General features: G+C 42.3%; 1 non-coding gene across 1 annotated transcript; it reads left to right on the forward strand.

Moving 5' to 3' along the window:
• Positions 1-3,097: 3,097 nt before the first annotated feature.
• Positions 3,098-3,170, forward strand: Trnat-cgu (transfer RNA threonine (anticodon CGU)). Its single transcript has one exon. It is a non-coding gene; the product is annotated as a tRNA-Thr (tRNA).
• The last annotated feature ends 8,035 nt before the right edge of the window (positions 3,171-11,205 follow it).

Raw genomic sequence — 11,205 nt, forward strand, 5'->3', positions numbered from 1 at the left:
TGTTGTCTTGGCCTGCTCGATCACCAAATCTGTCTCCGATCATGTGGGACACCATCGGACGACAACTCCAGCGTCATTCACAAACATCATTACTGACCGATGATGTACAACAACAACAAAAAAACCTCTATCCCACAAACTGACATCTAGCACCTGTACAACACAATGCATGCACGTCTGCATGCTTGCATTAACATTTGGGCTGTTTGGCCGGTTATTAATCTACCAGCGTTTCACTTTTGTAATGGCATATCTCCTTTCACTTTAATCTGTGATCTTCCAATGTTAATCACTTAAATATGTTACCTAGGCAAATGTATTCCTGAAATTTCGGTACTCTGTATTAATTATTCCTTGGTGCTGCGATCTTTTGCCGACACTGTATGTATCAGAAACAGTTCGTCTGACGCTGAGAAAGAAAACAAAACCGCACATTTTCAAAGCAGTGTACAACACAGGATTTTATTTTTTCGGCCTCGGTACTAACTGAATATCTGTACATTGTTGTTCAAAATGTATATAGCCCATGTCCAGTCGAATGTCTGTTACATTCGTGTAAAATTTAAAGTACATCTGTCAAGAACTTTTAGAGAATTTTGGCAACAACATTTCCCCTCCATGTATTACATTTATATTCATATATATGTAGTTTATGTCCGTCCGAATGTTCATTAGAGTATCGTGTAAAAATCTGAAATAAATCGGTCAAGAACTTCTCGACATTTTTAGTAACAAAACTTCACCTTTATATATTACATATACGTTTATATATTACAAATATACAGTACACGTCCGTCCGAATATTCGTTAACTATAGTGCAATAATTTGAAGTAAGTCGGTCAAGAACTTTTCGACATTTTTGGTAATAAGGTTTCCTTTTATGTTTTACATATATATTTATATATTGTATAAATTAAAAAAAAAAAAAAAAAAAAAATAGCCGGCCGCGGTGGTCTAGCGGTTCTGGCGCTGCAGTCCGGAACCGCGGGACTGCTACGGTCGCAGGTTCGAATCCTGCCTCGGGCATGGGTGTGTGTGATGTCCTTAGGTTAGTTAGGTTTAAGTAGTTCTAAGTTCTAGGGGACTTATGACCTAAGATGTTGAGTCCCATAGTGCTCAGAGCCATTTGAGCCAAAAAAAATATATTGCCATCTCCATCTGAATCTTCATTAAAGTATTCTGTAAAAATTTGAAGTAAATTGGTCAAGAAATTTTCGAGATTTTTGGTAACAGCTTTTCCCATATGTATGTTACATATATATTTACATATGTTAAGGAAATATATTTCCTATATTTGTCTAATTGTTTATTAGGGTATTGTGTAAAACTCTGAAGTAAACCGATCAAGATGTTTCGAGATTTTTTGGAACTTTTTCCCTTTATATATTACATACATAATTAAATATCAAAAATATATAGCCCACGTCCGTCCAAAAGCTCAATACACTATCATGCAAAAATTTGAGGCAAATGAATCACGAATTTTTCAAAGTTTTTGGTAACAACGTTAAACTACGACTTTTCATTATATAGTATTACAGACTGTGTCCATCGTTAAATAATTTATGAAGCCCAAACCCACGTTCTTCATTCCTAGATAAATATCTGAGAGAGAAGGTAAAGCAGAGTTAATCATCTCGTAGATGTCCAAGTCACAACGGATAGTGTGCGATCTCGGAGCGGAGAAAGCAGAAAACGAGGATAAAACGTTTCCGTATTTCCACTGGGCACAGCATCATTACGACCGTGTTGAAGAAAAGGAGCGCCAGAGGAACGATATGTGGTCTCCCGTTGCAGCAAGGCATCAAACTTTTATCACCGCATTTCCGAGACTGTTCCGGTATTAGAAAGTTAACTGAATTACCGCTCAAGAGCGTTACAGGCATTAAATGCTGACATTCTCCTCTGTTACTGAGAGTAATTTTCCGTCATGCTGACGCGATTTACGTAATTATTCTGAAGAAGTAAGAGGATTTTGCGATGCACTAGAATCAAAGGGAGAGATTTAGTAACCGACGCTGTACTTTTACGTACACATAAATAAATCACAATTCAAAGTGAATATAGCGTTATAGGCTCCTGTAACTACGTAGTGCATATCGACAGATCGATAAGAAATATAGATAACGTTAAAGAAAGTTCAAAGTTTCGATCGTTGTGCAAGGCAGCTGATTGGAAGCCGACGCATGCGCGTTGATACATAGGTGGAAATATTAGCGGTAAAGCAACCTTCCGCCTAAGTGGCAAGGTTAACAGACTCAGCATTCCAATATGAGGTGCAAAAAAGTCTTCGTGAATAGCTGAACATCAGCGTCATTCGCCGGAAGTTAATGCATTCTGTGCGATTGTACCTTCCATTTTTCATCACTGGGCTAAATGTTTCAACCAACATTTACCATTATGTGCGTGAACAAAGACTGTCGCCACAGTTTGATACGCATTCCATAGATTACATCTTGCAGCATGACGAAGCTCCCCCACGATGCGATAAGGAAGTTCGCACTACGTTAGATCGGTCGTTCTGGACATAACGACGTTGATTTATGCTATTGGCCCTCTAGATCTCCGGCCTTGACACACATGGTTTTTTTCATCGTGTGGTTATGTGAAAGATATTGCGTATGTGCCTCTTCTGTCGAAAACAATTCCAGGAATCAAAAACCTATTTCTAATGCGCTCTTGTGGATATCTGTTTATTTGCTTGAGAATCTGTGACGTGAATTAATTATCACCGTCAAATGTTGCCAATGTGACCAAAGACAGTCGTGTAGAATACGAAGAGTGTTGTATCTCGGAACACTTATCAGACCTTCGCTTGTAGTCAGGCCTTTAATAGATGTTTAAAATATTTTCTTGTTCTATTTTTAAATGGCAGTATTCGCTTTTCAGATATGTCCGAAAGAACAGACACCACATGTGTATAATTCAGGCGAGGCTGACCAATGATCACTTCAGTACGGGTGCACACAGCGAGATGCCGCGAGTAATTAGGATAAGGGGCCAGGGGCACAACATCAGTAGTGTATAGATAAGTCGAGAATTTCGATCTAACGGGGGTCGCGCTAGGATAGTCCATGTAGTTGTACTGGCCAATGTGTCTGGATGGCGTAGTGGTTAGTGCATCTGCCTCGTAAGCAGAAGACCCGGGTTCGAATCCCAGTTTGGCACACAAATTATCGATTCTCCTACTGGCATTTAAATTCATTAATTCCTTTCTGTCATAAGCTACTTTTGTTCTTATTTTATCATATTTCCTCCCTTAAGGGAGCAGTCGAGTAGCATTATCATTTGATTTCATGGTTCTAAATTACGTATGTAAGAGGGCATTTTATTCATGGAACATTTCAGAATACATATTTGCATAAAATCCGATTTAGATTTCACTACTGACATCATTTTACAACATTTTTGAGGTGATGTATTCGAAATTAGTATCCCACCCGGGGAATAATAACGCCCTCAATAAACCACAGTTTTGGTTTCAGGAGACTTGCTCTGCCGAGTATGCTATTTATCATTCACTCACCAAATTTTATAAGCATTAAATAACAAAATAGCACTGGTTGGTATTTTCGGCACTCTACCTAAAGTCCGCCGCTCGTGGTCTCGCGGTAGCGTTCTCGCTTCCCGAGCACGGGGTCCCGGGTTCGATTCCCGGCGGGGTCAGGGATTTTCACCTGCCTCGAGATGACTGGGTGTTTGTGTTGTCCTCATCATTTCATCATCATCCAGGAAAGTGGCGAAATTGGACTGAGCAAAGATTGGATAATTGTACGGGCGCTGATAACCACGCCGTTGAGCGCCCCACAAACCAAACATCATCATCACTCTACCTAAAGCTTTTGACTGTTAGAACCACAATATTCTCCTAGATAAACTGAGGTTTTATGACAATGATAGCACAGTCAACCAATGGATAAAGTCATATCTAATCAAAAGAATGGAGAAGGTTGTACTTAGTGAGATTATTCTGAGTGGGCAAGAATCACATATGCGGTTTCCCAAGGGTCAGTCTTAGTTCTGCAATTCTTTCTCATTGGTGTAAACGAATTCCTGTCTAACATACAACAAGGAGAATTAATTCATTTTGAGGATGACACTAGTAATCGATTTAAGCATACGTACGGCAACAGAAGAAATGGCAAGCAATGTTCTTAAAATATCATTGACTGGTTTTCTTCGAGTAGTCTCACTTTCTATTATAAAAAGGCGCAACATATTCAGTTGTGCATATCTAGAGGTCGTATGCCAGTGATAATCTTAACACACGTTGAGGAAATAATAGATAGGTCGGAAACTTCGAAATTATTAGGTGTCCACGTTGATGTGAATTTAAACTGGAAAAACCACATTTTCAAACTCCTAAAACAACTCACTTCAGTCACATCGGCACTTAGATTCATTGCAAATCTTGGGGAGAGACAACTCAATAAGTTGACATGTTTTGCATATTTTCAAAATGATTCAAATGGCTCTGAGCACTATCGGACTTAACTTCTGAGGTCATCCGTCCCCTAGAACTGAGAACTACTTAAACCTAACTAACCGAAAAATATCACACACATCCATGCCCGAGGCAGGATTCGAACCTCCGACCGTAGCGGTCGCTCGGTTCCAGACTTTAGCGCCTGGAACCGCTTTTTTTTTTTTTTTTTTTTGCCGGCACGGTAGCTCAGCGTGTTCGGCCAGAGAGTTACGTGCTCTCTGTAATAAAAAAACTGAGTCCATCGATCAACAACGAACATAAATGGATGTCTTACGACGTCCGCCCCGAGCAGATCCAACGGACAATAGCGAACAAAATGAAATAAAAAAAAAAAAAAAAAAAACCGCTCGGCCACTCCGGCCGGCTGCATATTTTCATTCAGTAATGTCATAGGGAATAATGTTCCGGAGTAACTGACTTTTAATTAAGAAAATGTTAAGTGCTCAAAAACGTACTGTAAGAGTAAATGTGTGGTGCTCACCAGCGACCATTTGCAGATATCTGTTTAAAGACCTGTGTACTCTGGCTGTTGCTGCAAGGTATATTTATTCCCACATGAAGTTTGTTGTAAATAATTCACTGCAGTTCAAAAGGAACAATGGTGTACATATTTACAATATCAGAAGAATAAAAAACATTAATAATTGCACATTAAGGTAGTCTTCAGCACAAAACGGGGTGCAAAATGCTGCAACCAAAATCAAATAGCGTAAAAGCCATCAGAGCTTTCTGTTGTCAAGTAGTAATATATATTGCATTATCAATAATAAAATATGTCAAACACGGACAGAGTTCTTTTCAATGTAGTCGGAAACAGTTTGAGAAGCTTGTAAGGCTGTTGATGTGTAGGTTGCGCTGAGAAATAATTGTTAAGAAAAAATGTGATACGTTGCGCCGTTTCCAAGTTAATTAACAATGAAGTTAGCCAATCAGGCCGTTGCGCGCGCTAATTCAAGCGACTCGCCACAGACGGTGTCGCCAGGTGTGTGTGCGTCGTGTGGTTTCCCAAAACCGAAAAAGAGAGCGACACAAAAATTGGACCTAAGATGGTAGCAAGGATCCAACTCGAGTCATAGGCTGAGCAGCTACCATCTATGTTATGAAAACAAATGACACATTGCATCTGGGGGGCTGCTTCTACGGCATCATTCACTAACAACAATCTAATTAACTCGGAAACGCTGAATCCGCACTCGCAACGGCATGAATGGTTAAGTTCAATCTAAGTAACTCGGAAACGGTGCAACGTAACGAATTTTTTTAATAGTTATCTGTCAGCATAATCCACCCTGCAACACCCCTACGAACTTTTCAGACTGACCTCCCTGTGTAGGCTGGTTCCAGCACTGTTGAACACAGGCACACGTCGCTTCACTGCAATGACTTTCATCAGTGGTGGAGGGTCTCATAACTGGGTGGTACTAATTCTTCGCCTTTTGCTATGCTCCAAAACAACAAATGTGCTCTTTGAAGGGCACGATGAATAATTTAGGCTGCAAGCTACCTGGCAAGACCATTACAGTTCGGTGCAAGTTTAGAGCATTTCTGTTTGACTCTATGCGGCAGTCTATGAAAGGGCATTGCAGCACAACGAGTTCTGGTAAAAACCTGTTGGTACACCCAATTATGCGTCTTGACCTCCGTAAATGACAGTTAATTTGGCTGGACAGGCCAGTTTGGATGCAGCTTTAAGGAAATGACAAGCTCGTTCCACAGCTCCGCCTCATAAACACACCACACAAACTCACCAGGACACGAGAAGCCATTGAACAAAATTCTCACGATTTAGAGACAGATAATCCATACTTCTTTTTCTCTTTCCCTTAGGATATCTGGCGATTATGGCTACAGAAAGGACATATAACTCCTCTTAGAATTCCTCCTATGAAACTGTCTCGCATCTGCTTCCCAGTGAGTTGGGGGGGGGGGGGGGGGCGGGTTGTCCCAGTGAGTTGTCACCAAAATAGTGTAACCGAACAAAAATGTATCTTTCTGCTTACTTAAGCGCAGTACATCACTTTCCGAGAGACAGCAGCATTGTCCACAGACTGCCTTACGGAGCTTTGAAATCATTTTTATTACTGATGTTGAAGCCCGTGTAAATAACGACAGCTTTAGTTCTTATCTACTAGTAATTGCTGAATACTGTCTCAAAGCTGGTCTGATATTTGGGTGATGTAGTATGTTACACACTAGACGATTGTGTGGAACTGTACTGAATGCCTTGCAGAAATCAAGAAACGCGACATCAACCTGGGCGACGTCGTCTACGCCCATGTGGCTCTCACATACGTACAGAACGTACTGAGTTTCGTAAGACTACAGTTCGCTACGTCTTAGTTGTTTTTCTTTCTTTCTCAAACAGGTCATAATACAGTAGCATGAAACGTGTTTCATTAATCTACATTAGACTTATGTTGCACCACAGGTCTGTTACTAAATACTTGTGTGCGACGACTTTTCTGGAAGGCGGGAATGACCTGCAAGTTTCCTAATCACAAGGGACGCCCGTTGCTCTAGTGACCTGTGGTGAACTGCTGCTGAAATGGGACAAGATCTACGACGTGGCATCGCGGAGTGGCCGCGCGGTTAGAGGCGCCATGTCACTGACTGCGCCGCCTCTCCCGTCGGAGGTTTCACTCCCCCCTCGGGCACGGGTGTGTGTGTTGTTCTTAGCATAAGTTAGTTTAAGTAGTGTGTAAGTGTAGGGACCGATGACCTCAGCAATTTGGTCTCTCAGAAATTGACACACATTTGAACATTTTCTACGACTTGACCTATACAGATTCGTAATGGTATCGCCCCAGATTGAGCTGATTTACAATTCTGTGACGATTTATCTTAGTCCCTATTATTTCTGCGTTCGTGTGTGACCCCTAAAAGGAGGGAGCGTATTATGATATTCCGCAGTGAAATACCAGGTCACGAAAGTCTTGAAATAGCGATATGCACATGTACAGATGGCGGTAGTACCGTGTACACAAGGTTTACACAGGCAGTGCAGTGTCGGGGCTGCCATTTGTATTCAGGTGGTTCATGTAAACAGGTTTCCGACGTAATTATGGCCGCACGAGGGGCATTAACGAACTAACTCGGAATGGTACTTGGAACTAGACGCATCGGACTCTCTATCTCGAAAATCTTAGGGAATTCAACATTCCGAGATCAACAGTGTCAAGAGTGTGTGCCGAGAATACTAAATTTCAGTCATTACCTCTCACCATGGACAAAGCAGTGGCCGATGGTCATCACTTAACGATCGAGAGCATCGGCGTTTGCGTAGGTTTGTCTGCGCTAAGAAACAAGCAGTACTGCGTGAAATAACCGCAGAAATCAATGTGGGACGTACGACGAACGAACCCGTTAGGACAGTAGGGCCAAGTTTGGCGTTAATGGGCTATGGCAGCAGACAACCGACGAGAGTGACTTTGCTAATAGCACGAGTCTCTTCCGGGCTCGTGGCAATGTCGGTTGGACCCTTGAGGACTGGAGAACCGTGTCCTGGTCAGATCAGTCCCAGTTTCAGTTGTTAAGAGGTGATGGTAGGGTTCGAATGTGGCGCAGATCCCACGACACCAAGGACCCTGGTTGTCAACAAGACACTGTGCAAGCTGGTGTGTGTGTGTGTGAAGTCTTATGGGACTTTTAACTGCTAAGGTTATCAGTCTCTAAGCTTACAAACTACTTAACCTAAATCATCCTAAGGACAAACACACACACCCATGCCCGAGGGAGGACTCGAACCTCCGCCGAGACCAGCCGCACAGTCCATGACTGCAGCGCCTCAGACCGCTCGGCTAATCCCGCCCGGCTGCAAGCTGGTGATGGCTCCATAATTGCGTGGGCTGTGTTTACGTGGAATGGACTGGGTCCTCTGATCGAATTGATTCGATCATTGACTAGAAATGGTTATGTCTAACTACTTGGAGACCGTTTGCAGGCATTCGTGGAATTTTTATGGATGACAATGCGCCAGGGCACTGAGCCACAACCACTCTTGATTGGTTAGATGAACATTCTGAACAATTCGAGCGAATGATCTGGCCACCCAGGTCATCCGACATGTATCCCGTCGAACATTTATGGGACATAACGGAGAGGTCAGTTCGTGTACAAAACGGCAATAGAACCACCATGGCTCAGTGCTCCTGCTCCTGAAAACTACTTCCAACGACTTGCTGAGGCTATGCCACTGCGAGTTGCTGCACTATGCCAGGGAGAAGGGGGTCCAATAAGATATTAGGATGTATCCCACGACCTCTGTCACGGTGGTGTAATTAAAGTGTAGCTCATCACAGACGTGCTATGTAGGTGTAATCACTGTGTGGCAGTGAAACTTGGCTGATATTGTAATGCGTTAATGCGGAATCGATTTATGCTGGAAGAAATTAGTTTCAATTTTGGCCATCAGGTGCAAAGCTGGCGCTGTGAATGCAAGAAAGACATAAGGAAATATTTCCTTATGAAATGGATTAGCAAAGGGACGTGGGCGGGAAAGGTCAAGTGAGTGAGAAAGGCACAATGTTGATGTTACTATCAACCACTGCTGCACAATTTGTTCAGTATGTGCACCGGAAACGTCTGGGAGATGCTGTTCAGTCCCACATCTGCACCTGGCAAGGTAAATCGGTTTCACATTAAGGCATTAGAATATCTACTAAGTTTCCCTATCATAATACAATTGGAGCCCACACTGGCAGCTATAATTTAATTATAACCACCCAGTACAAGGGCATGCTGAAAGTATTACCTCCGTATTTTTTATGTGAAAACTGTTAAAGCTTTCTAAATAAAGTAAACGCTATTAACTTTGTACATATTTATTCTTCATGTTTACATATTTGCAGATCTCTGCCACTAGAGGGTTCACAATTGTAGCGTGTAACAAGGCCGTGTGTAACGTAACCATGCTGGCCCAGCAGGAACAGCGTGCTGTAATCGAGTTTCGAATTCGAAGAGTTCCTCCACACATGGAGCGCCCAGCCCTTCAGCACAGCAATGCCAGACCATGCACGAGCGCGGCGACATCTGCAACAATCTGACTCCTTGGGTTCGCTATCATCGATCATCCCCCACACAGCCCCAACTTGGCCCCATCGTATTTTCATCTGCTTCCAAAACCTAAAGAACATCTTCGAGGACTTCACTTTGATAGTGATGAAGTGCCGCAAACAGAGGCGAGGCTGAGGCTCCGTCAACAAACACAGACATTCTACAGTGAGGGGATCAACACACTGGTCGGTCGTTGGGAGACATGCGTTCGTCGGAAGGGTGAATATGTTGGGAAATAAATACTCGTATATAAACATCGAGAATAACGGTGTAGCTTTTAATAACGTTTGTTTTATTTAAAAAAACTTTAATAGTTTTCACATAATAAATTCGGACGGACATTACTTTTCACCATGCCCTTGTAATTTTCGGAAAGTTTTTTCTGCCTTCTCTCCTTTATCTTCCGTTGCAGTACAATTATAGTCACTCAGCGACTGTACAGGTGATTTTTTTTGTGCTCTTATGTAGGACCAAAACTACTGATTTTCGAAAGATCGCTAAGCAAACTATTACTTTCAAATTCATGCTCGCTGTGGACTTCTTTCGATCATCTGGCTCCGATCAGATTTTGCTTGTAATCGAGGCACTGACTGCTTTTAAAGCTGTCTTTCCTTTCCGTTGCAAATTCCTAACACGGTTATTCATCCACTGCGGGTCTTTCCCATACGTGACAACATTTTCCAAGAGGTTCATGTGAATTGCGTATTCTTCATCTACATTCACACTCAGCAAACCTCTGCGAAGTGTACGGCAGAGGGTGCGTCCTACTATATCAGTTATTAGGGTTTCTCTCTGTTCCATTCCCGTACAGATGCCGGAAGAATGACTACTTATGAAAGTACAATGGAATGAATACCCCTAGCTGCATACAGTCTTTGATATAAGTCAACGGGGACAGTTGAAAATACGTGTCCCGACCGGGACTCGAACCGGGATCTCCAGCTTACATTGCAGACGCTCTATCCATCTGAGCCACCGAAGACACAGACGATAGTGAGACTACAGGGAATTATCTCTGGCACGCCTCCCGTGAGACCCCTGCCCATTATACTCATTACACGCGGCTTTACTGCCGATTCCCGTAAGAGTTCTGGCACTGTTGGTGCATCCGCACAGAAGAAGATGGTCAAATGGCCGGTGAGCCTTAACTATATATATATATATATATATATATATATATATATATATATATATATATATATATATATATATATATATATATATATATAAAACTACTGAAAGTCTTCCGAGCACATTGCAAGCTAGTCCGATCTTGTCCTCACATTCGCTACGGGTATAGTTGTAGGTTCTTAGCTTTGCTGTGACACTTGAAACTTTCGCGGAAACAAGACTTCTGCAAGGTATCTGTTGGTACTCCACATCTTCATACCAAGGTATAAATTTTAATTATGACCATTCAACAACGGCGTAAAAATAAAAGTAACTACCAAATGACGAATGGATGATTGGCCATCCATACCTCAGGTGGGGGTTCCACTGAATAAAAGGGAGAAAATACTGGGGCTACTTTTTTCATGGTCCGACTGGTTGCGAAATTAAAACCACAGTGAAAAATCGATGAAGCTTTGCGCAAATGTGCTGCGCCATGTCTATAGTATGCACGTCGCACTTTTCAGTAAGGAGTGCGTGGAGAGCCCATAAAGAT

Source organism: Schistocerca cancellata, chromosome 6 (assembly GCF_023864275.1).
Source record: "Schistocerca cancellata isolate TAMUIC-IGC-003103 chromosome 6, iqSchCanc2.1, whole genome shotgun sequence".
Lineage (NCBI taxonomy): Eukaryota > Metazoa > Arthropoda > Insecta > Orthoptera > Acrididae > Schistocerca > Schistocerca cancellata.